Source organism: Schistocerca piceifrons, chromosome 1, assembly GCF_021461385.2.
Source record: "Schistocerca piceifrons isolate TAMUIC-IGC-003096 chromosome 1, iqSchPice1.1, whole genome shotgun sequence".
NCBI lineage: Eukaryota > Metazoa > Arthropoda > Insecta > Orthoptera > Acrididae > Schistocerca > Schistocerca piceifrons.
In genome coordinates, this window is record NC_060138.1 from 1,044,177,444 (window position 1) to 1,044,201,483 (window position 24,040).

General features: G+C 43.5%; 1 protein-coding gene and 1 non-coding gene across 2 annotated transcripts in view; one reads left to right on the top strand and one right to left on the bottom strand.

Annotated features, from left to right (window-relative positions):
* Positions 1-24,040, top strand: part of LOC124777454 (cytochrome P450 4c3) — a 315,881-nt gene that overhangs the window by 164,996 nt on the left and 126,845 nt on the right. The window lies entirely within an intron of this gene.
* On the bottom strand, positions 14,259-14,332 carry Trnat-ugu. The gene has a single exon. It is a non-coding gene; the product is annotated as a tRNA-Thr (tRNA).

Below are 24,040 nucleotides of genomic sequence, written 5' to 3' on the forward strand. Positions count from 1 at the left end.
GTGAATCCAGTTACATTAAAACAGTTGCTCTCAATAGCGGTAATGATCCTGTAATAACAGACAAACTCCGCAACAAAATTAAAACAAAAGCAACAGTTCATACAGCATTCAATCAAAAGCAATCCACGCCTAATTATATTCTTATCCCATACACAGGCCCAACAAACTGCAAACTTTTTAAAAAGAAAACTATGAATATCAGCTACTCTACTAATAGTAAATTGCAGCAAAAAGTGTAAATCTTTCCAAGGCCCCCTACAGTAAATTAGGAATATACAAGATCCAATGTGATTCGTTCCCAAAATTGTGCTTTGGCCACGTAGGCAAAAGTTTCGAGATTAGGTCCAAAAAAAAAAACCTTGATGCCCTAATGTTTGGAAACTAAAACACGTCTACATTTCCAGCTCACATTGCAGAAGAAAATCATTAAGTGAGAAACGTTGAGAACAACATGGAAATATTACATTTAGCTGAAAAAGAGGCCACTATGAATCCGTTAGAGGAAACAGAAATAAACACACACAAAAACACTTCCCCTGATACGCTATGTGATCAAAAGTATCCGGAAACCTGGCTGAAAATGACTCACAAGTTGGTGGCACCCTCAATCGGTAATGCTGGAATTCAATATGCCCTAGCCTCGATGACAGCTTCCACTCTCGCAGGCATACGTTCAATCACGTGCTGGAAGGTTTCTTGGGGAATGGCAGCCCATTCTTCACGGAGTGGTGCACTGAGGAGAGGTATCGATGTCGGTCGGTGAGGCCTGGCACGAAGTCGGCGTTCCAAAGCATCCCAAAGGCGTACTATAGGATTCAGGTCAGGACTCTGTGGAGGCCAGTCCATTACAGGGGTGTTATTGTCGTGTAACCACTCCGCCACCGGCAGTGCATTGAGAACAGATGCTCGATCGTGTTAGAAAATGCAATCGCCATCGCCGAATTGCTCTTCAACAGTGTAAAGCAAGAAGGTGCTTAAAACATCAATGTAGTACTGTGCTGTGGTGGTGCCACGCAAAACAACCTGCAAGCCCCCTCCATGAAAAATACGACCACGCCATAACATCATCGCCTCCGATCTACACACGCAGGCAGATGACGTTCACCGGACACTCGCCGTTCCCATACCCTGCCAACGGTTCGCCACATTGTGTACCGTGATTCGTCACTCCACACAACGTTTTACCACTGTTCCATCGTCCTATGTTTACGCTCCTTACACCAAGCGAGGCGTCGTTTGGCATTTACCGGCGTGATGTATAGCTCATGAGGAGCCGCTCGACCACGAAATCCAAGTTTTCTCACCTCCCGTCTAACTGTCATGGTACTTGCAGTGGATCCTGATGGAGATTGGAATTCCTGTGCGATGGTCTGGATAGATATCTGCCTATTACACATTACGACCCTCTTCAACTTCGGCGGTCTCTGTCAGACAACAGACGAGGTCGGCCTGTCGCTTTTGTGCTGTACGTGTTCCTTCACGTTTCCACTTCACCATTCCAACGGGAACAGTGGACCTAGGGATGTTTAGGAGTGTGAAAATTTCGAGTACAGACGTATGACACAAGTGGCACTCAATCACCTGATCAAGTTCGAATTTCTTGAGTTCCGCCGATGTCTAATAAATACTGACGCCGCTGTTATGAAGTACCTGACAGTAGGGTGGCAGCACAATTCACCTAATATGAAAAATGTATGTTTTTGGGGGTGTCCGGATACTTTTGATCACATAGTGTAATATCCTTAACGTCAACTGAGTCTCCATACTCCAATACAAACCAAGTTTGTACACCCGTGTGCAGATCAGATAAGTAATCTTACAATATTGTGCGATGAGATCATGAATAAACCGTAAGGTGATGAACCGTAAAAAATTCGGAACTGGTAACAGCACTTTTTGAATAAAGTAACGTAAAACTAATTTGTGACTGTTTGCTGTACACCATCAACTCGGATAATATCTTTGAACAACTTCCAAAATTCTGTCCGTGTAGTACAGGTTCATACTGTGTTACGTTATGGCTTGATACAAATTTCCCACTTTTGAAGTGCTGAGAAATTATTCATAACAGTGATTCGTTCTCAATTTCCTGCGACTTGTTTCGAAGGTATCTCACACGACTGATAAAATGATGAAGATAAATATTTTAGGTGATAATTTTTTACGAAAACTCAGTTTTTTTTTAAAGTTACATGTTGTCTTTAACTACAAGGATTTTTTCATAACCCATTATGTATCACTTTCATTTAGTTTCATAAATCTGAAATCGAGTAGTAGTAATATTGGCTATACTATTCTTTATAACTACAAACAGGGGCGTTATCTAGAGTTGTATTTCTTTTTTATGTATGCATAATATCTCCTCGAATGTCAATGAGCTGCATTCGTCAATCTCTCTCAGGTGACAGTGAGTAAGTACAAAGAAATGATGGCAAGACTTTAAGTACAGCAGATGAAGTGGACTCGCATTCTACAGGAGCAGTTTCAAAATGCCTGTCAGGCCATCCAGATTTAAGTTTTTTATACTATTCCTAAAATCACTTCAGGCGAATGCAGGGGCAATTTCTTTGACAAGAGAGAGGCCAATTTGCTGATCATACTTGTACTCCGTCTCTAATGATGTTGTTAAACCACGACCTTCATTCAGTTTTCTTCTTCCTCAGTTCTTTATTTTAGATATAGCAATCAAGAAGTGAAAGAACGAACGAATAATAATACAAGAATCTAGATGTTTTCAAAAGACTTGTCTCCCTGTGGAGAATACGATTGCTTTGAAAACGGTGGCAATGGTACTGAGAAACTCTTTTCCCCTTAACTGACTAATTAATTTGAAGTACCTTTAGTAAATTGATTCTAACAATGCACACAAAGAGGATAGCAATCAAGACTTTAAGCACCACGTCAACCAGTCTGAAGAAATATTTACGAGAGGTAGTAGCGTTGTGCAATCAGTCTTTATGTTTCGCTGATACTGCAAAGAACAACTGCAGCCGCTAGAGTACTCAAGTATCTGAGCAAGAGCGCTTGATGTGGCGGTACCGCAAAGTCGGGGGAGTCCCCCAAGTAGATAGCCGTGGCGTCATGAGAGTGTGACTCAATTATTTATCTGCAACCTTTCCTACTGACCTCTCAAATATCTCTCTTAAACACTCGTGATAATATAACTAAAATAGAACCCTACACAGCCTGCAACGTATTGTGCGTGAGCTAGAGATGTTTCATTATTGTGACCACAGCGTTCATTGAAAGCCGTGTGACGGCGATATGGCCTCGGCTTCTGTGTCTGAATGTAAAAGTGCATGACCATTAAAGGCTATGCACATAAGCTGGAAAGAAAATCGCAGTGCAGGCCATTCATTTCGACCGTCGCAAAAAGTCCAGTAACAGAGAAATGTTTCCGCTACAACGGGGTCTACAGCCAATGTAATTTTTTTAAATAAAAATAATCTTCCACAGTGGCTGTCGCTACTTGGATTAGAATATCCTTTTATTTTGCGTTTTTCTCTACTGTACAGTTTTGGCCGTCAAGCCATAAAGAAGATGACACCAAGCGTTTCTTGAATAGCTATGACGTAACATACCACTTGCAACTATAGTAGCTATTATATCATTTCTGTGGAATATATGACGTTCTCTGATCTGAAGTGCGGGCCACGTAGTACTCCCCTCTTCTCTGGCCTTGTCCATACCATCTTAGCCTACTTTCTTGGATCTTCTTCCCTATGGGCCCCACTTTCACTGTTCCCATGATGTACTCTTTCCTTAGTCTGTCCTTCCGTGTCACCCCACTCATCCACCTTAACATTCTCATTTATGCCACTTCCATCTTTTTCTCTTGGGATTTTGTGATTCGCCAAGTTTCTGCGCTATACGGCATCGCAGGCCTCACCACAGACTTGTAAAGCCTTCCTTTCATTCAGCAGCTAACCTTCTTATCACACGGTACTCTGCTCAGTTTTCTCCAGTTCATCCATCCTCTATTTATCCTGTGCTGTATTTCGGCCTCCAGTCCTCAACCACTTTGCATGTAAGATCCTAGGTATTTAAATTTATTGACCTGCGCCAGTTGTTCTCCTTGCAGGTTAATATATAGATCTTTGGCATCCTTTTCACCCTGCTAATTCTCATTCCCCTTTCGTCTAGAGCTTTTCTCCACTGTTCTAGCTTGTCTTGAAGTGCCTCTTGGGTGGGTTCACAGATTACATCATCATCGGCAAACATCATGCTCCAAGATGCCTCTCTTTTTTCACATCTTTGAGTAGTACATCCATGACAAGGTCAAAGAGATATGGGCTGAGAGCAGATCCCTGATGAAGTCCTACTCTCACTGGGAATGCTTTTGTTGCACCTGCACTGCTCCTGACTTGTGTCATTGCACCTTCATACATGTCTTCTACCACCCTGATATATTTTTCTGGCAGGCACTTACTTCTCAGACATCCCCATGTCTCTTACCTCGGCAATCTGTCATATCCCTTCTCAAGATCAATAAAGGCCATATGCAGTTCGGCTTGTACTTCTCTGGTCCTCTCTAACAGTTGCCTTAGTGCAAATATTGCGTCGGTTGTTCCTCTTCCCGGCATAAATCGAAACTGTTCTTCACATACTTCAGTTTCTAGACGCAACATCTTCTCAAGTTCCTTTCCCAGATCTTTGTTGTGCGGGACATCGGTTTTATCCCTCCATAATTACCACAGTTTTCCATATCCCCTTTCCCCTTATATATGGGGAACCAGTATACTGCTTCTCCACGCATGCGGCATTCTTTCTCCTTTCCAGATCTTCTGCATTAGATCCCAGAGAATATCAGTTCCCTGTTCTCCCAGACTTTTACATGCTTCTATTGTAATTTGGTCTGGCCCTAGGGCCTTCCCATTTCTCATTTTCTTCATTGCGTGTTAGACATCTTCCCTACTTATGCTTTGGGTTATTCCTTCATTTATATCTCCATCCTCACTCTTCTCTCGTGCATTTCCCTCGTTCAATAGCCTTTCAAAGTACTCCCACCACCTATTTAGGATTTTCTCAAGGTCGTGTAATGCTACACCTGATTCAACCTTTATCTACTTCATTAATGTTATGTCCATGGTCGCCTTATATACAGGGTGAGTCGCGTAAGACGTAACACCCCCCATAATTCAGAGGGCGATTGCACGTATCGACAAGCGGTGTTCGGCGAATCGTAGCGGACTGTGGGGCACATACGTTGGTACATGCACAATAATCACAACGTTTATATTGACCGAGATAATGAGGCAAGTACATGTTTTTTAAATGGGACGCTATACTTTTTTACCATCATTCGAACGCTCTGGAAAAGACGCGTATAGTGACGTAACGCATGTTGCTATTGTGATTCAAACTTTGCTTAAAAGACGCTGGGAAATATTGTATGATTGAAGGTCGAGGCGGTCGGAATCGGCTGCAGACTGTAAACACGCCTCGCGCGACCCGCAGGCCGAGTTGCCGTGCTCTATGCAGCATCACGGCCTACGCTACGTAGGTACATCCTCATTCGCCCTCTTTTAAGCAAAATTTGAATCACAGTAGCAACATGCGTCACATCACTATACGCGTCTTTTCCAGAGCGTTCGAATGATGGTAAAAAAGTATAGCGTCCCATTTGAAAAACATATACTTGCCTCATTATCTCGGTCAATATAAACTTTGTGATCATTATGCATGTACGCTATGATCCGCCAAAAACCGCATGCCGATACGTGCAATCGCCCTCGGAATAAAGGAGGTGTTACTCATCCTGTGTATAATATGTTCTGTTCTGGACACCTATAAATAAATTTAAAAAATCTGAAAATACTACATATTTCTTTTATTTGCGTCAGCAGTATTTCTCGTAACAACACAAAATGCGAAATTTAGTTGCTGCGTCCTAACTTCTCCGACTTTCCTCGTAGTACTAGGAAAGTTAAGGCTTTACGTAAACGTCAAGTATCTTATCAGACTTCGAGCAATGTGGAAAGGACTTGTAGTTGTACAGTCGTCCGCATTGTGCAACACTTTCATGAGCAACGACTGACAGACCAGTTCAGACAGCGTATCACCTCACATAAAGTATATAGACTGTCTGACGAGAAGAAATTAAGCACCCAAATGGTCGGACATCAATGTAACTTCATACAGGTACACACCGTCGGTTGGTATCAAGATGACTGAAGTTACTGTTCTCCGTGACAAGTAGAACGGTGACCGCAGTGCATTAGTATTGCTACCGGGCCTCTTAGGGTGTAAAAGGGGCGTGAGCGATCACTGTGAAGAACACGTGGACAATACGTTCTCGTACGAGACAGCGTCATCAGCACCTGACAGTGCTTGAAAGGAGTCTCATTGCTGGGCTCCATTTGTCCGGCTGGTCGAGTCCTGCAGTACACAGATTTGTGGCGCGATGTTGGACAGTATGGAGACGCGAGGCCAGGTATCCTCGTCGTAAAGATTTCAGTAGACCACGTCTGACCACCACGAGGGAAGAAATGAAGCATCGAGCACATTGTAACCTCTTCGCACCAGCGCCTGCCATCCGGGAACAAGTGATGGACTCCCGGCATCATTCTGTGGCATCCCTCACCACTGGTCAGCGACTAGCAGTATTCGGACTAGAGAATTACCGCCCCATGCGTAACACCGCAACACAAACGGCTACCTGTGCAGAGGTGTCGTGACCGGGAGTATTACTGCTGATGACACCCGCTGTAATGTGTTCAGCGATGAATCGCGGTTCTGCGCTACCGCGGTAGGACATCGTCGGCGAGTGTGACGGCAATCTGGGAAGAGGTCCCGTTCTTCCTTATAGACTACTGGCCATTAAAATTGGTACACCAAGAAGAAATGCAGATGATAAACGGGTATTCACTGGACAAATATATTATACTGGAACTGACGTGTGATTACATTTTCACGCAACTTGGGTGCATAGATCCTGAGAAATCAGTACCCAGAACAACCACCTCTGGCCGTAATAGCGACCTTCTTACGCCTGGGCATTCAGTCAAACACAGCTTGGATGGCGTGTACAGGTACAACTGCCCATGCAGAACACGATACCACAGTTCATCAAGAGTAGTGACTGGCGTATTGTGACGAGCCAGTTGCTCGGCCACCATTGAGCAGAAGTTTTCAATTGGTGAGAGATCTGGAGAATGTGCTGGCCTGGGCAGCAGTCGAACATTTTCTGTATCCAAAGAGGCCCGTACAGGACCTGCAACATGCGGCCATGGATTATCCTGATGAAATGTAGGGTTTCACAGGGATCGAATGCAGGGTAGAGCCACGGGTCGTCACACATCTGAAATGTAACGTCCACTGTTCAAAATGCCGTCAATGCGAACAAGAGGTGACCGAGACGTGTAACCAATGGCACCCCATACCATCACGCCGGGTGATACGCCAGTATTGCGATCTCGAATACACGCTTCCAATGTGCGTTCACCGCGATGTCACCAAACACGGATGCGACTATCATGATGCTGTAAACAGAACCTGGATTCATCCGAGAAAATGACGTTTTGCCATTCGTGCACCCAGGATCGTCTTTGAGTACACCATCGCAGGCGCTCCTGTCTGATGCAGCGTCAAGGGTAACAGCAGCCATGGTGTCCGAGCTGATAGTCCATGCTGCTGCAAACGCCGTCGAATTGTTCGTGCGGATGGTTGTGGTCTTGCAAACGTCCCCACCTGTTGACTCAGGGATCGAGACGTGGCTGCACGATCCGTTACAGCGGATATGATGCCTGTCATCTCGACTGCTAGTGATACGAGGCCATTGGGATCCAGCTCGGCGTTCCGTATTACCCTCCTGAACCCACCGATTCCATATTCTGCTAACAGTAATTGGATTTCGATCAAAGCGAGCAGCAGTGTCACGATACGATAAACCGCAATCGCGATAGGCTACAATCCGACTTTTATCAAAGTCGGGAACGTGATGGTACGCATTTCTCCTCCTTACACGAGGCATCACAACAACGTTTCACCAGGCAACGCCGGTGAACTGCTGTTTCTGTATGAGAAATGGGTTGGAAACTTTCCTCATGTCAGCACGTTGTAGGTGTTGCCACCGGCGCCAACCTTGTGTGAATGCTCTAAAAAGCTCATCATTTGCATATCACAGCATCGTCTTCCCGTCGGTTAAATTTCGCGTCTGTAGCACGTCATCTTCGTGGTGTAGCAATTTTAATGGCCAGTAATATATATATATATATATATATATATATATATATATAGAGAGAGAGAGAGAGAGAGAGAGAGAGAGAGAGAGAGAGAGATGGAGCCCCTCGGCGCCCACACCGGCATGAGGGCAACTCAAAAGGTCTACTGCCATCTCTGCATAAGGGTTGATTTTCACTAAAGTGAGGTGTCACAGGATGTGGGTACTGCGATTTTTGCACGCTGCTGGTTAAGGTTAACCATTAATACGCGCTCATCTGGAGACAGATTGGGTCGAAAGTCGAACTAGGGGTAGCGGTTTGAAGGGCAGAGGAAAAAAAGGGCCAAGGCAAGAGCCACCCGAAAAAAAACCTCTGCGGTAGCTAGGTCGGGTAGTAAAAGCAGTAGCAGATGTCTTGCTATCTGCGAAGGTCTTGCAAAGGTAGGCTTTGTTAGTAGTGGGTATCATGCTATCGATATACCTTTGACGTTGTGCGGTGCTGTCACTCGGCGGCTGCCGCTGGGTGCCGGTGTTGATCTCTCGGTCAGCGTTAGCATACCTGTAACAGTTAGGTTGATCATAGTTTTGTGTCCGATAGGTCGTATATCAGATGCACAGTGTAGGGTGACGTTGGCGATTTGTTTGTGCGTCAGTGGGCGAGCTCGTCGGTTTCCCTTCTGTATCCTGTTGGTCGGCTTTAATAGCAGCTGGTATATCCAGCCAACGTTGCTGACACGCAGGTTCTTGCCGACATTTGTCGCTTGTTGGTGTATGTGAGCTTGCCATGGCTGGTTATGCCCTAGCTAGTAGTGTCTCTGGCCACTTATGCTTCCACCTACGGTTGTATCCGTTCTTACAATGTTTTGGAGAGGTAAAGCGGCGTTACTCGTGGCGTCATGGTGCGGGGACCCATCGGGTATGACTTCAAGTCGCGCCTGATAGTGGTTAAGGGAACGCTGACTTCAGACGGTGCGTCACGGACATCCTGCATCCTCATGTGTTACCTCTCATGCGACACTATCTTCGTACCACTTTTCAACTGGACAATACTAGTCCAGACATGGCACGTGTCTCTATGAACGATGTGCATGGTTCTGAGATACTCTTACGCCCAACGCGATCTCCAGACCAGTCCCCGATAGAGCATACGAGGTGTGACAATAAAGTAACGAGAATGATGTGAAAAAAATGTTGCTTACCGTTTTAGTCAAGTTTGGTGTTGTCTCCTTCAAAGTAGTTCCCTTCTGATTGCACACACTTTATCCAGCGCATCTGCCATTGATGGTAACATTTCTGGAACTCATCTTTTGTAATATCCTCCAAGACCCTCGTCACATCTTTTTAAACATGTTGTGTTGTTTGAAAATGGTGTCCGTTGACCGCCGTTTTGACTCTTGGAAATAGAAAAAAGTCGCACGAAGCGATATCTGGTGAATAAGGTGGCTGTAGTCGTATTGAAATTTGTTTTGAGGTTAAAAATTGCGGTACTGACAGAGCAGTATGGGATGGCGCATTATCATGATACAGTATCCAATTATCAGAAATGTTGGCGCGGACACGAAAAACTCTTTGATGAAGTCTTTCTAAAATTGCACCCACTCTTTATGAACAATTCCCTTGGAATCAAAGCAGCACACAAGCATGTATTTCACTGTTGACTTTGACATGCGAGCTTCTTTTGGCCTGGGTGATCCCTTTCAGCACCATTGCGAACTTAAGCGTTTTGTCTCTGGATCGTACTGAAAAAACCAACTTTCATCACCAGTGATAACACGGCTCAACAATTCTGCATTGATTTCCGTTTGCTCTAACAGATTGGCTGCCACATTTTTCCGTGTTTCTCGCTGTTGTGGTGTGAGATTTTTGGGGACAATTTTCGCACAAATCTTTCTCATACCAAGATCTTCAGTTATTATTAGACGAACCGTTTCTCGATTGATGTTCAGTTCCTCTGCAATCATTTTCACAGATAATCTCCGATCAGATCGTACGAGTTCACGCACTCTGGCCAAGATTACACACGTCCGTGAGGTTGATGGTCGTCCACTGCGGTCTTCATCTTCAATATTCGTTCTGCCTTGACTAAACATTGAATGCCAACGAAAAACTTGAGCTCCTGACATAACCTCCTCTCCAAAGCCTTCTGAAGCTTACCATAAGTTTTCGTCGCGTTTTCACCCAATTTAACGCAAAAAGAAATGGCATACCGTTGCACAATATTATGCAGTTCCATTTCCGTGACGAGAGACACAAATATGTGTTAACTTATTACAGCATAACTCACGACTGAGCAGTTGCATTGATGTGCCACTTGAACTAGAAGCAGCTTATAGACCAAAGTCAAAGATATTGTGCCTATGCAAGCCTGCAGGGTTGCCACATCTTGCAAAGAAATTCAGTCTCATTACTTTATTGTCACACCTCGTATGTGAGATCAGAGTGGACACGAACTCCGTCCCAATGACTACGTCCAGGATAGCAGGGACCAGTGACAATACTTGTGGGCCAGCTTACCTCACAAGAGGATACAACGGCTTTTTGATACCCTTCCCAAACGAATCGGTGCATGCATCTGCGCCAGAGAGGTCGTGCTGATTAGGAGGACATCAAATGCCAGTTTCTTTGTAAATTTGGCTCGATTTTGCAATTACTGCAATAACATTAGTTCATGTCCTTCCAACATTCTAAGTGCTTCGGTCTTTTGGTCAGAGAGTGTATTTAATTATTTAGTTCGCAGCCGCAATATACGGTACTCTGAGATGAGAAACCAATGGTCGGAAATGAATATTTTAGGCTGTACAGTGTGTTGCATGAGCAATGTGTGTGAAGTGCAAATCCGTAAATGGCTTTTGTTTCATAAAAAAAAAACTTCTTGTCGTATCCCTGTTGAGGACATTACCTTAGAAACAATACGCAATCTTCTGAAATGTGTCAACGATGGAGTTTACCGCTGTTTATCGTTCGTAAATAGTGGTCAACAATGGAACACTACGTGTTAGATGCAATTGCAGATATGCATTTAATATGAGGTGCAGCAATAAATAGTTCCCGGAAAACCGAAGGAATGTACAGAAAAATGTTTCCTAACAGCCATTTTCCTAGTTGGGAGAAAATCGTTGCCGTGGCTAGAAACTTGCAAGAAACTGCGCCGTTCAAGTCACAGACAATGTACTGTTCGCACTGCGGAATTTGAGGAGAAGTCTCTTCTTGGACCAGGTGGGAAAAGTAGCTTTCTTCTTCCCTATGGAACACTCGCTCCGAAGGTTACATTGTGGAAAGTATGATGGAACAGTGATTAAAACCTGATTACAAGGAAAAATTGGTTCAAATGGCTCTGAGCACTATAGGACTTAACATCTGAGGTCATCAGTCCCCTATAACTTAGAACTACTTAAACCTAACTAACCTAAGGACATCACACACATCCATGCCCGAGGCAGGATTCGAACCTGCGACCGTAGAGGCCGCGCGGTTCCAGACTGAAGCGCCTAGAACCGCTCGGCCACACCGGCCGGCTACTGTGAAGAATCGAACGAATGTAGTTTAATAAAATGTACTGTATTCACTAACGAATGACAAGTGTTGCTTGGCCACGGTTTTTATGTACACACGTGACTGGATTGTTATGAAGATACCGGTGCCTGTCACTGAGGAACCTCAGTAACATTACTAAACTGTGTTTTTTGTGTGTAATCGTATTTGCCGACACCACGCCATCAGTTCTTAACAGACTTCATTGCAGTACTAGGTGTGAACTATCTCGTATTATAATGAACAATCAGTAATTAGTTCCGGCCACACAAATACGATGAGCACTTATAATATGTAAAGCGAAACTGGTTACTTTCAGTGAAGGATTCTCAGAATACAAGCGAATGTATTTTCGAGTTTGTGGTACTGTATTCGCCACTCGCCTAGCTCGTCCTCCAGCTGAATATCAGTAAATATGCAAATGTACCACCTACTTACTACTTCGTAATTCGCCTTGTACCGGTATAGGCAACGCGCTCAAATATCATATCAACAACAATACCGATATACAATAAGACACGAGGGGTGCTTTCAAGAGTTCAGTTCTGCCAATGGATGCTGTTGTAATGCACACATTGAGACCTGTGGTCATCACGTAGAGTAGTTGCTGTTATTGATTTAAGTTGTAAGTTGTGCCACTCTAGGTTTCCACTGTCATTATCATCCTCAATAAAATGTTTCCGGGTAAGTGGACACTCTGCTTACTAAACGAACGTTTCAGTCGCTTACAATAGTGGCTTAAACGGTGGTTCCTTATCTCAAATTATCCAGTTTAAGCTCCTCTGCCATCTGCATAAATCGTCCATAAATATTATAAATTGAAGTCTCCCGCTGCGGTTTCTGTAGGTATGTTACGGTTAATATCAGGAACTGCTGTAGCGATTTTGGGACAACGTTCACTAATAGACAGACTGACTCACGAGGAAGGCCTATTACTGCAAGTGTGTAGCAATGGAAAAAAAATAGTACACCCTTTTAGAGGTTTCCAATTCATTCAAGATTTATTGTTGCAACAGTGCATATGGAGCATATGAAATTAATACATTAACAGATCAATAGCACAAGTGGTTATGAGGTACCAGGTATCGACGTATGCTGAAATACCCCTATTAATACATGGTGTAGCCTTTACAGGTGGCAATGCAGGCGCCGACTCTGACATCCAGTCGATTGTGTAGATGATGCACTGGGATACGTTATGCCACTCCTAATCGACCTGTTCACATTGTTCTGTAATAGTTGTTGGTTGGCCAGTCGCAAGGGTCACTTCTCGTCCCATCATGTCCAACATATGCTCGACTTGGGGCAAGTCTGGAGGTTGTGCAGACCAGAGCACATTGAGTATTACGGGCAGTATGAAGGCGAGCATTATCCTGTTTGAACAACACATTGCCTTCCTGTTGCAAGAACAGTAAAAGAACGGGTCTGGCAACGCTCTGCTTGTCCCCTCCAGAAACACTAAAAGTGAACGAGAGTTGTAGCTTATCTCATCACAGACCGTAAGGGCTGGGGTGGGGCCAGTGTGTTTTGGACGAAGGCACTCTACGAGGCAGCCATACTGTATATGCAAAGACCTTCACCTGCGTGCAGGCAGAATCTGTTTTCATCACTGAAGACCACAGCTCGCTATTCTATCTTCCAAGTGAAACTTTGACGGCATCAGTTGAATCGTTCTCCTAGATGTTCTGGCGTGAGTGGAATACGGGCTAGAGGTGGGCGTGCCGTAGTCCTACTGCTAATAACAGATTCACAACAGTTGGTGTTGAGTCATGTAGGCTCACAAGTCCTCTTATCTGTGCTGTGGTAGCTGTACCATCTGCCACTGCTGCCTTTACAATACGACGATCCTGGCAGGCGTCTGTGCTGCGTGGACGTCCAGAATCTCGTCTACCGGTGTTAGAATGTTCACGTGACCATTGACACGAGCATCGTTGCACAACTGAGGTAGCACTTGCAACTTGTGTGGCTGTTCTCCGAAAGGACCATCGCGCACCTCGTTCACAATTTGACCCCTTTCAAAATGGCTCAGCTGGCTGTAGGAATCACAAGTGTGTCCCCATGGCATGGTTGCCTACTTGCTTCACACGTTTGCACCACACTGAGCCTTCTAGCTGTGAGCATTCCCTGTTAAATGGTGGACACATATGGCGGTCTGATGGATATACCACTACGCTATCTGTTGGCAGACGATGTTGAATCCATAGTTAGCATATCTGTTATCCCCCAGGTGGCATATGGCGTCATAGGATCAAAATCGATGTCGCCTTTTCGGGTGTACTAATTTTTTTCCGACAATGTATGTATTGTTATCTTTTCTATATTTAATTGGCGTTTCGAGTGACATCTCGTGGTAATGACGGGAGCTACGAGCTGGTCGGCTACAGAGGCGGTATCTAATGGGGAAAAGCAATTAACAGCTCCGCAATTTCAACGATCAGCGAAGCTTGAGCATAAATGTATTGCTCCAAGTGGTCTAGCGATACAGCGTGTAAATGATGACTAACTGACAACCTCAGCTGCCGACAGGTCTTGCTGTTATACCTGGATGTGGACAGCTGAAAATGTGTACCCCGACCGGGACTCGAACCCGGGATCTCCTGCTTACATGGCAGACGCTCTATCCATCTGAGCCACCGAGGACACAGGCGAAAAGCGCGACTGCAGGGACTTATCCCTTGCACGCTTCCCGTGAGACACATTCCCAACTGTCCACAATTCTACATATGTATTGCACCTTATATACATTTCAGCTGTCCACATCGAGGTATAACAGCAAGACCTGTCGGCAGCTGAGGTTGTCAGTTTGTCATCATTTATTCCAGGGAAACGCTGCACGGTCATCAACAGCAACTCTTCTTTCGAGAACAAGTTACTGTCTTCATAGATATAGCGTGTGCCTTGGAACCGAAAGGTCGCAAAATCTGATCCAAATCGTATCAGGGATTTTTCAGTCTGTCTTTTAACCAAGCGTCCACCTCTCAACCTCTTAATGGTGTGAAGGTTTGTGAGAAACGATACATGGTTCAGTTTCATTATTAAACTGGAGATCTCTTTCTGCAGTTGAATGATTGGAGTAGGTTAGGGACAGGCAAGTCACCAAAATGGTGTCCAATAGAGAGACTTGCAGAAGACCATTGAGCCAAACGAAATTATTATCACCAGAATATACATGTCAATACGTATCCACAAGAAGGTTTGTGTATACATTTTAATATTACCGCTAAGCCGGGTATGTCTGACCCTAGATACGCGTTCAAAGGCGGGTCATGTTGCTAGTTTGATACTCATTTAGTCCATGGCTTCAGTGTAGTTGCATATTCTGTATGCTGTACTACCCAAATTAACTCCATGCTTACATTGAACAACCGTAATTTAATTTATCGCTAAAATGTGAAACTGCGTCTTGTATCGGGACTCGAACCCCAGACACCATCCAGTGGAGATTAACTGATTCGGTCCGTGAGAAGTGCTCGGAGTAGGAAAACTGTAGAGAATTGTTCATTAAAGGCATGGGATCTCCAGTCTGACTTGTCACATGTATCTGTTACCGCCTATTCTTCACAAAAAAGTAAAAAAGAGCGCATCCAAAATTTGAAACTTTGTAATGGTTTGGAACAACCTACTTTCAGGAAATGGCTTAGTAGTATTAAATTCTTCACTAAGGTGACAAGAGTCATGGGATACTTTCTAACATCGTGTCAGAGTTCCTTTTGACGAGAGTAGTTCTGTATGGTTCAAATGGTTCTGAGAACTATGGGGCTTAACATCTGAGGTCATCAGTCCCCTAGAACTTAGAACTACTTAAACCTAACTAACCTAAGGACATCACACACATCCATGCCCGAGGCAGGATTCGAACCTGCGACCGTAGCGGTCACGCGGTTCCAGGCTGAAACGCCTAGAACCGCACGGCCACACTGGCCGGCAGTAGTTCTATAATCCGACGTGGCATGGACTGAACAAGTCGTCGGAAGTCCATTGGAGAAACCTTGGACCAGTTTGCCTTTATACCTGACCATAACTGCGACAGTGTTGCCGATCAAGAATGGTGTGCGTGAACTGGCCTCTCGATTGTGTCCCATAAATCTTTGATGGGATCCATATCGGGTGGTCAGGTTGGCCAAATCATCCGCTCGAATTGTCCAGAATGTTCGTCAAACAAACCGTGAACAATTGTGGCCTGGTGACATGACATGGTTGTTGGGGAACATGAAGTCCATAAATGACTGCAAATGGTCTCCAAGTAGCCGAACATAACCATTTCCAGTCATTGATAGGATCGGTTGGACCAGAGGGCCGAGCCCATTCCATGTAAACAAAGCCCACACCATCATGGATCCATCACCAGATTACACAGTCCTTTTTGAAAACTTGGGTCCCAGACTTCGCGAGGTCTGCGATACAAGCGAACCTTGTCCTCAGCTCTCACCAACTGAAATCGGTACTCATCTGACCAGGTCACGGTTTCCAGTCATCTAGGGTTCAACTGACGTGGACACGAGCCCAAGAGAAGCGCTGCAGACGATGCCGCGCTCTTAGCAAAGGCACTGACGTCGGTCGTCTGCTGCTACAGCCCATTAAAGCCACATTTCGCCGTGCTGTCCTAACGCATACGTTCTTCTTCCTTATTGCTTTCTGTGGTTATTTCAGGCAGTGTTGCTCATTCGTTACCACTGACAACTCCACCCAAATATCACTGTCCTTGCTCATGAAGTGAAGGTTGTCGGCCTCTTGTGTTGTTCGTGGTGAGAGGTAATGTCTGAAATTTAGTGTTCTAGGCACACGCTTGATAGTGTGGGTCACAAAATATTGAATTCCCTAACGATTTGCGAAATGGAATGCGCCATGCGTTTTGCTCCAAGTACCATTCTGCCTCCAAGCTGTTAATATCCGTCGTGCAGCCATAATTCCGTAGGAAACCACTTCACATGAATCACCTGAACACAAATGACAGCTCCGCCAACGCACTGCCCTTTTACACCTTGTGTACGCGATACTACCGCCATCTGTATATGTGCATATCGCTATCCCATGATTTTGCCACCTCAGTGTATAACCACTTAGAACAGTCTTGTTGTTGTTGTTGTTGTTGTGGTCATTAGATCAGAGAGTGGTTCGATGCAGCTCTCCTTGTTACTCTATCCTGTGCAAGCTTCTTAATCTCCGAGTAACTACTGCAACGTACATCCTTCTGAATCATTTTAGTGTATTCATGCCTTAGTCTCCCTCTAAGATTTTTACCCTCCGCACTCCCCTCCAATATTAAATTGATGATCCTTTGATGCCTCAGAACGTGTCCTACCAACCGATCCCTTCTTCTAGTCAAATTGTGCTACAAATTCTTCTTCTTCCCCACTCTATTCAGTACCTCCTCATTAGTTACGTGATCTATCCATCTAATCTTCAGCATTCGACTGTTGCACCAAATTTCGAAAGCTTCTATTCTCTTCTTATCTAAACTATTTATAGTCCTTGTTTCACTTCCATACATGGCTACAGTCCATACAAATACTTTCAGAAAAAGCATCCTGACACTTAAATCTATACTCGATGTTAACAAATTTCTCTTCTTCAGAAACACTTTCCTTGCCTCTGCCAGACTACAATTTATATCCTCTCTACTTCGACCTTCATCGGTTGTTTTACTTCCCAAAGAGCAGAACTCATCTACTGCTTCAAATGTCTCATTTCCTAATCTAATTCCTTCAGCGTCACCTGATTTAATTCTACTACATTCCATTATCCTCCTTTCAAGACACTGTCCATTCCATTCAACTGCCCCTCCAGATCCTTCGTTTCCTCTGACAGAATTACAATGTCGTCGGCAAACGTCAAACTTTCTATTTCTTCTCCATGGATTTTAATCCCTACTCCTGAGAGGCACCCACATGCCTTGCTCATACTGTGGCATCAAGCAGTCAGGCCCGCAAGATGAGTGGCCTGCCAAGCGAGTGGATTCATTCTTATTTATCGAGTAATATGAACTCTCGTACTCTCAATTAAGTTCCAAATTATCCTCCTGTATGAATAATACGCAACGGAAACGCAATCCTGACTATCAGTAATTTACAGAACCCTGACTGTTCACTACGCACTGGCAATACCACATTTTCTTTTTGTCTTTTATTTAACGGCTTTTATCAACACGTGGCCACCGCACTGAATATGAATGGCGCACACATTATAAATTCGGGACATCATGACAACATACAATTCGAAGGAAAAGTCCACCAATCTTTTTCTTTTCACTATCTTATTTATTCTGATAAATTCTATAACCTAAACACACAAATTCTATAACCTACAACAATAACACATGAGAAATTCCGCCCAGTGGGCATGGCTTTACATTGGTGATTCTCTACCTTATGGTCTCGTAATTATTTAACGCTACAGTGCACTTTCTGGATAGGATGGTGGATCTTTTATTATACCTCACACTTCGACTCTCACAATCATCATCACGAAACTTTCCTCCAGACCGAGCGGTACCGAAGGAACAAGCATAACCCACTAATCTTTTGAAACTACCTTGCTACTCTCCCATGCAAACCACACATACCCAAATTACATGACATACACCACACTACAACATGGAATACAATACAATAAATAGTCACAACACTATCACTTTCAGCTTTCCCACTTCAATTAGTATTTATCCCAGTTTCACACGACACTGCCCCACTTTGTAATTCTACTTTCCTACTATGAACTCTGGAGATATATGCACGTCTTCCTGTGCAATGCAAGCCAAGTGGCGTTGCTGGATAGACGGCCGACTCACCTTGCTTCTCTCTCAGAGTTTGAATCTAGCGTCACACGGAATCATATCACGCAAAGTAATATTAAGAACATATTCATCACACACGCGAGTCCTCAACTGACACCATGGACGAGTACTTCTCTTTATCCTTTGTCTCATACACAGATTGAGACTCACACAGTACTCAGCACGTGGAAGTACTCGTCTCTAATTTCAAGTCCTGCACACGCCATTTCTTAAATATTTCAACTTATGGTACACACGCTATTTCTTAAATATCTCAACTTATTCTACACACGCTAGTTATTCAGCTTAACTTAAGCACACGGAAGTATTTCAACTTATTGCTACACGTGGTTTCATTGTGACCGTTGGTCACTTCCGAAGATTACTACGATCCCATTAATATTACATGCCTGACATTTAATTCTCCCCACAAAAGTTCCTGAAATAGTGAAATTATTATTTCAAACTACTCTTAAATATTCCACATGCATACCATGTCTCCACTCTTTTGTCTTTACGGAGCACAACTAAGACAGGTCTTAACAGCACAAGATCCAGTGGCAGAGTGCTGAAACATGGCCGTTCTTCAGGTCATCTCGCACCTCTGTCGAGGTGAGGGAAGACCATGCTACCGTATTGGTCAACCACATTTCAGGCGCTCAAAACTCCGGTAAGTTTCATCTCTTTGGTTCCACCAAAGGTGGCCAAAGGATCGTCTCAAAGATGATCATATATTCACATTCACTGTCTGCAGTTAGCAGACGACCATACATTCATTCATTTCACAGATCTCACCAAACTGGATGTAGGGATTTATTTTGTGGGAGTGCACATGTGATCAATTAAATAAATAAATTGTCATTCTTTCCCACACTGGTATCCGGCTTCGCTGTATTAATTGAAATTGAGTTATTATTAGAAAAAATGTGTTGTTCTGACAAAAATAATGAAGTATGTTGTACCTATTTTCAATGTCGGGCGGTACTGTACCCTTTCACTCCAAATTTTTCTTTTGCTTCCTTTACTGCTGGTTCTATATACAGATTGAACAACACTACAGACAGGCTGCAACCTGTCCCACTCCCTACTCAACCACTGCTTCACTTTCGTGCCCCTCGACTGTTATAACGGCGATCTGGTTTCTGAACAAATTGTAAATAGCCTTTCACTCCCTGTATTTTACCCCTGCCACCTTCAGAATTTGAAAGAGAGTATTCCAGTCAACATCGTCAAAAGCTTTCTCTAAGTTTACAAATGCTAGAAACGTAAGTTTGCCTTTCCTTAATCTAAGATAAGTCGTAGGGTCAGTATTGCCTCACGTATTGCAATATTTCTACGGAATCCAAACTGATCTTCCCGGACGTCCGCTTCTGCCAGTTTTTCCACTCGTCTGTAAAGAATACATGTTACTATTTTGCTGCCATGACTTATTAAACTGATAGTTCGGTAATTTTCACACCTGTCAACACTTGCCTTCTTTGAGATTGGAATTATTATATTCTTGTTGAAATCTGGGGGTATTTCGCCGGTCTCATACATCTTGCTCACCAGATGATAGAGTTTTGTCAGGGCTGCTTCTCCCAAGACCACCAGTAATTCTAGTGGAATGTTGTCTACTCCCATTCCTTGTTTTGACTTAGGTCTTTCAGTGCGTTGTGAAATTCTTCACACAGTATCATACCTCCCGTTTCATCTTCATCTGCGACCTCTTCTATTTCCATAATATTGCCCTCAAAGACACCGCCCTTGTGTAGACCCTCTATGTACTCCTTCCACCTTTCTGCTTTCCCTTCATTGCTTAGAACTGATTTTCCGTCTAAGCTCTTAATAGTCATACAAGTGGTTCTCTTTTCTCCATATATCTATTTAATTTTTCTATAGGCAGTATCTATCTTACTCGTAGTGATATATGCCTCTACATCCTTACATTTGTCCTCTAGCCATCCCTACTTAACCATTTTGCACTTACCATCCATCTCATTTTTGAGACGTTTGTATTCTTTTTTGCCTGCTTCATTGTAGGAAATTATGATGAGTATTACGTTCTATTTTCTACGTTTTAGGACACGTACAATAGTGCAACTTGCTACAGAAAATATAGTACTGAAAATGAGTGTGCTGCTTTCTGTTTGCCTCACGGACTGTTTCACATCATCATCTACATCTATACTCCGCGAGCCTCATCACAGTGGGTGTCGGAGGGTACTATGTGTACCGGTATCACTACCCACTTTTCCTGTTCCAGTCGCGAATGGTTCGCAGGAAGAACGATTGCTGGTGAGCCACCGGTCGTCATGGTCTTTTCGCGAGATATACGTAGGAGGAAGCGTTATATTTGTTGACTCTTCAAGGAAAGTACGCTCTCGGAACTTAAACAGGAAACCACACCGTTATCCAGAATGCTCCTCTTACAGCGGCTGCCATCGACTGAACAGTTCTGTGACGCGTACATGCTTACTAAACGAACTACTACTTTGAATCTTCTTTGTTTCTCCTATCAGTCATATCTGGTATGGACCCCAGGATGGCGAGCAGTAGTCAAGTCTTGGTCGAACGAGTGGCTTCTAAGCCACCTCCTTTGTGGATGGACTACGTTCAGTGAGGATTATTCCTATGAAGTATGAAGTATGCCATCTGCCTCACCTGCGATTAATTTTATGTGCTCGTTCCACTTTAAATCACTCCGTACGCGTACTCCTACATATTTTATGGCCGTTTGCTGCCTCCAATGATTGTGTAAGCAGGCTGTTTAGGTTTTTATATTGGTAACGACACGTAGCGCTCTGTATGAAAATCACTGGCTGTGCTGTGTGCAGTCTGCGGCTGGTTGGCATTGTTGTAATATTCGCTATTGTAGTGTTGGGCTGCTGGCAGTTAACAGCGCCAGCAGTGGTGGATGTGGGGAAGTGAGATGGCGGATTTTTGAGAGCGGATGATCTGGACGTGTGTCCATCAGAAACAGTACAATTGTAAGAATGGATGTCATGAACTGCTATATATATTATGACTTTTGAACACTATTAAGGTAAATACATTGTTTGTTCTCTATTAAAATCTTTCATTTGCTAACTATGCCTATCAGTAGTTAATGCCTTCAGTAGTTTGAATCTTTTATTTAGCTCGCAGTAGTGGCGCTCGCTGTATTGCAGTAGTTCGAGTAACGAAGTTTTTTGTGAGGTAAGTGATTTGTGAAAGGTATAGGTTAATGTTAGTCAGGGCCATTCTTTTGTAGGGATTATTGAAAGTCAGATTACGTTGCGCTAAAAATATTGTGTGGCAGTTTAGTGTTGATCAGAATAGGTAAAGAGCGAAATGTCTAAGTACGTTCAGTTTTGCTCAGCTGTTTGAAAATCAAATAATGTAAGAGGTTTATCAGCACAGTAATTCAATAATTTTTCTAAGGGGACGTTTCAATTGTACTCCAATAGTGTACTCATACAATAATGAATCTTTTCGATTGACAAGATTGGGAGAAAGAAATACAGTAGAAGAAGAATGAGTAGCTTTGAGAGGTGAAATAGTGAAGGTAGCAGAGGATCAAGTAGATAAAAAGACGAGGGCTCGTAGAAATCCTTGGTAACAGAAGCGATATTGAATTTAATTGATGAAATGAGAAAATATAAAAATGCAGTAAATGAAGCAGGCAAGAAGGAATACATAAGTCTCAAAAATGAGATCGACAGGAAGTGCAAAATGGCTAAGCAGGGATGGATACAGGACAAATGAAAGGATGTAGAGGCATATATCACTAGGGGTACAATAGACACTGCCTACAGGAAAATTAAAGAGACCTTTGGAGAAAAGAGAACCACTTGCATGAATATCAAGAGCTCAGATGGAAACCCAGTTCCAAGCAAAGAAGGGAAAGCAGAAAGGTGGAAGGAGTATATAAGAGGGTCTATACAAGGGCGATGTTCTTGAGGACAATATTATAGAAATGGAAGAGAATGTAGATGAAGATGAAATGGGAGATATGATACTGCGTGAAGAGTTTGACAGAGCACTGAAAGACCTAAGTCGAAACAAGGCCCCGGGAGTAGACAACATTTCATTAGAACTACTGACAGCCTTGGGAGAGCCATCTAGTGAGCAAGATGTGAGACAGGCTAAATACCCTCAGACTTCAAGAAGAATATAATAATTCCAATCCCAAAGAAAGCAGGTGTTGACAGATGTCAAAATTACCGAACTGTCAGTTTAATAAGCCACGGCTGCAAAATACTAACACGAATTCTTTACAAACGAATGGAAAAACTGGTAGAAGCCGACCTCGTGGAAGATCAGTTTGGATTCCGTAGAAATGTTGGAACACGTGAGGCAATACTGACCCTACGACTTAAATTAAGGAAAGGCAAACCTACGTGTCTAGCATTTGTAGACTTAGAGAAATCTTTTGACAATGCTGACTGGAGTACTGTCTTTCAAATTCTGAAGGTGGCGGGGGTAAAATACAGGGAGCGAAAGGCTATTTACAATTTGTACAGAAACCAGATGGCAGTTATAAGAGTTGAGGGGCATGAAAGGGAAGCAGCGGTTGGGAAGGGAGTGAGACAGGTTTGTACCCTATCCCCGATGTTATTCAATCTGTATATTGAGCAAGCAGTAAAGGAAACAAAAGAAAAATTCGGGATAGGAATTAAAATCCATGGAGAAGAAATAAAAACTTTGTGGTTCGCCAATTACATTGTAATTCTGTCAGAGACAGCAAAGAACCTGGGAGAGCAGTTGAACGGAATGGACAGTGTTTTGAAAGGAGGATATAAGATGAACATCAACAGAAGAAAAACGAGGATAATGGAATGTAGTCGAATTAAATCGGGTGATGCTGCGGAAATCAGATCAGGAAATGAGAGGCTTAAAGTAGTAAATGAGTTTTGCTATTTGGGGAGCAAAATAACTGATTATGGTCGAAGTAGAGAGGATATAAAATGCAGACTGGCAATGGCAAGGAAAGCGTTTCTGAAGAAGAGAAATTTGTTAACATCGAGTGTAGATTTAAGTGTCAGGAACTCATTTCTGAAAGTATTTATATGGAGTGTAACCATGTGTGGAAGTGAAACGTGGACGATAAGTAGTTTAGACAAGAGGAGAATTGAGGCTTTCCAAATGTGGTGCTGCAGAAGAATGCTGAAGATGGGTAGATGACATAACTAATGAGGAGGTATTGAATAGAATTGGAGAGAAGAGAAATTTGTGGCACAACTTGACTAGGAGAAGGGATCGGTTGGTGGGGCATATTCTGAGGCATCAAGGGATCACCAATTTAATATTGGAGGGCAGCGTGGAGGGTAAAAATCGTAGAGGGAGACCAAGAGATGAATACACTAAACAGATTCAGAAGGATGTAGGTTGCAGTAGTCACTGGGAGATGAAGAAGCTTGCACAGGGTAGAGTAGCATGGAGAGCTGCATCAAACCAGTCTCAGGACTGAGGACCACAACAAGATGCGCAATACGTTACATTCGTTTATGTTGAGGATTAACTGCCAACCCCTGCACCAGGCGACGATCCTCTGCAGGTCTTCCAGCACTTTGCAACGGTTTTCTAGTATTGCGACTTCTCTGTAACAACAGCAT